Here is a 3,595-nt window from a genome sequence, read left to right on the forward strand (position 1 = left end):
TCTCTCTCTCTCTCTCTCTCTCTCTCTCTCTCTCTCTCTCTCTCTGCTAACTTCATTGTTGCACGCCTGGGAAACCTGGACAGTCTACTACTGCTGTGCCAGAAAACTGAATCACTTCCATTTCTAATGTACTAAGATGCTAAGATCACCTGACAAGATAAGACACTAGATGTTGAGGTCCTTTCTTGAGATACAATGCCAAGCATTCAAACTCTACTAGAGAAAAAGCAACTCTGATTGGCTGGCCATGTTTCTCAAATGCTAAACATACTTTTGCCTTAAAGATATTTTACAGAGAACTCACACAAGGCAAGAACTCACATGGAAGTCAGAAGTGATAGAAAGACATTTTCTAGGTTTTTTTGAAGAATTTCATAATAGATTGTGAGATATGAGAAAAACTGACACAAGACTGCCCATTTTTTCATGTCTTCATCAAAAAGGAGCTGTGCTCTAATGAACAAAACAAAAAATCAATAGCTCAAAAGAAAAGTGAAATATGTAAATATGGGCATTTTCACTCCAAAAGTGCATATGGACTACTTGTGCTGATCTGTGCTAGAGGCTTCCGAGCTCATATTGGTCTGACCAGCCACAGTCAGACATAACATATCCAGATCCCAACATAGTGATGTTGTTTTTTTTTTCTCTTCACGAATGAAGGACAGCAACCAACCGACACTCTTCTACTCATTCCTAGTCATTGCAGTTATAGAACAAATTCTCTCTTGTACTTGCCAAGCAAAGCACAGATCTGGAGATTCTGAAAGGTTGATTTTTTAAAATTACAAGTTACTTACATATATTCGCCTCTTTTTGTAACTCCAGAACTGGGCCTGCCATATTCTAGGAACTAGGAAAAGATTTATTGATTGATTGATTTTTTGACACTCTATCTTAGAAAAAAAAAGTTCATTTAAGACCAGGAATAATTTAATGGTCCTTAAGGTCATTGTGGTTTTCTCTTCTGCTGTCCAAGGGAGTTTTTATTAAATTTGTATGTGAAAATTTAGGAACCCATTCATAATCTCTCCAAGCTTCCAGTTAGGAAAATTCTTAATATTTAGGCAGAATTAGGGATTTCTAGTCCCTATTTATAAATTTTATTTATCTCTACTTTCCCCTGGAATCTTTCTGGTTCAAGAAAATTTTTAGGCTACTGGAAATATTTCAGTAAAGAAGTGGCAGAAAGCCTTTTAATAAACTTACTCTGGGAACCAAAGTTGGGGAAAGAACAGAGTTTTTTTGGAATTTCCCCTTGAGAAAATGAATGCAACTGGTACTGTCAGTTCAAGTCTTCCAGAGAAGGGAGGGAAATGAATAAAAATTTATGCAGTGCCTACTATGTGGTAAGGAGTGCTAAATATTTTCATAAATATAGTCTTATTTAATCCTCACAAAAACCCTGTAAGGTAGGTGCTAGTATTCCAATTTTCTAGTTGAGGAAATTAAGGCAAACAGAGGTATAGTGATTTATCCAAGATCTCATAGTTAAAGAGTGTCTGAGGATGGATTTAAAGTCAATTATTCCCAGTTTCTAGAATCAATACTCATCCATTAATCTTCTGCTCTGAGATGCCTCAAGGTCAATGATTGCTCATTATCTCTCTCTGATCTGTCTTATTTTCTTTTTCTCCTTTTTCTAGTTTTTCCTGTACTGCTGACTCTTTCAGGTTCAGCTCTTTATGCCCCCACTTCTTCCTTTTGATTGTCATATCCTCAAAATTATGGTGACCAGTGTTTATGTAAGGGTGGGAAACATGTTTTTTTTATATCCAACTACAATATAAACTTCTTGGAGGCAGGCAAAACTATGTTTTATTTGTCATATTTCTAGAGTAGAGTATTCATAGCATTGGTGGGGGGGGGTGATACTCTACTTAGATTTAGAAGGCCAGGATGTTTGTCTCAGTAATCAGTAGTTTTTTTGGTCATACCTAGTAATTATGGCTTTGAGCATGTTCCTTAACCTCTCTGATCATTTTTTTTCTTTTTTCTAAGATGGTGTTTATAATACTTATGCTATTTATTCCATAGAGTTGCTCTGAGGAAACACTTTGTAAATATTTAAATATTATATCAGTGAGAGATCTGTGCATATTTCATATATTTTACATTTATTTTAATGCCTGACCCAGTATAATGAACTATGGAGCCGAAATTCATGCTTTTTTTTTTGAATGAAAGTATAAATGAATGGATATGTTTTTAATGGAAATGATTTCAACCTTATTATGAAATGATTTCACATTTGACATACCCATGACAATTCGTGGTATCAAACCATTGTGATTGTGATTATATCAACATAACATGAAATAGTTTCTTTAACAACACATTTATTAGGAAACAGTTGAAAGTATAACAGGAAAGTACTATTCTACTTTTATTTTAATATTTCTTAATTTTATATAGAATATTATTCTAGTATTCGACTAAAGACTTTTCCATGGGTCACCTCACCAGTGCTTTGGATCAGTACCATGATTTGGATACATGTCTCTTCATTACACATTCGATATTCTTTTTAATAGTTTATTTCCTCAGTCCTAAATATATACAATATGTTAGCAATCCAAAAATTGTGGTGACTGAAAATTGTTCTTTCACTAAATAATGATTGCTTTAAAGGCAAAAACTTTAACTATCTGCAGGAGGTTTAATGGACTTCTCTGATGCTTTTATCTCCCTACTCTGTCTACATAAGGAAGTTAGCAGTGCTTGGACACAGCAAAACTCAGACCTAAGAGATAATGAGGAAGGTAAAGGGAAAATATGGGGATTTTGCTCCACTTTTGGCTGCAAATGAAGTTTTTTGGTGCTTCATGAGTTGGAGAACAACCCTGCCTTTGTTTCAGTAAAGAGACAATTGTCAATGAATTTTACACTAGATACAGAATTGGTTATGCTGGCCCCATCAGAAGTGGGATAAAGTATTTTCCTAATCACTAAAAGAATGCTTTTGTTGCACAGGTCACATAAAATATAGTAAAGAGACTACATGGTAAAAAATCCTGGTTTGGAGCTACTTTCTAGATTACTGCATCATCTTTCATGATAAGATCTATGAAATACTCATAAGTAAAGGCTAGTCCCTCATGAGAGGACTAGATAATGAGGACTTTTGGCAACTGAGGCAAATTGCAGATGTGCGAACAGAAAGGATATGACACAGGTCAGGGTAGCAGAAAGAGGAACAACGATGACCTTCTGGGAACTGAGGAAAATTCAAGAGAGACCCATAAGTGGCTAATGGACAGATATAAAGTAATGGACAAATGGCCAGAGAAACCAAGGTGCAGAATGCCAGTGACAAGTGAACATAACATCAGGACAGAACTGTGAATAGAGCCACACCTACTTTGGCTTCTACTGAGGTAGGTCAGGATAGTGAATGATGGTGAACACAAAAGCTAGTACATGGGGCTTTTTCTAATACAAATAAAATTATTTCCAACAACTTCTGATAGAAGATTTTTTTTTTCCTTTGGATGTTGTTGGTTTGTTGTTTGTTATTGTTTTACCTTGAAATTAACCCATTCATTCTTTTCACCTTATGGAAAAAAAAGTATTTCTAAGAATTGGCTGTAACATC

The sequence above is a fragment of the Petaurus breviceps genome, unplaced genomic scaffold (genome assembly GCF_028583685.1).
Source record: "Petaurus breviceps papuanus isolate PSGF00001 unplaced genomic scaffold, PetGlider_PUasm1.0 183, whole genome shotgun sequence".
Taxonomy (NCBI): domain Eukaryota; kingdom Metazoa; phylum Chordata; class Mammalia; order Diprotodontia; family Petauridae; genus Petaurus; species Petaurus breviceps.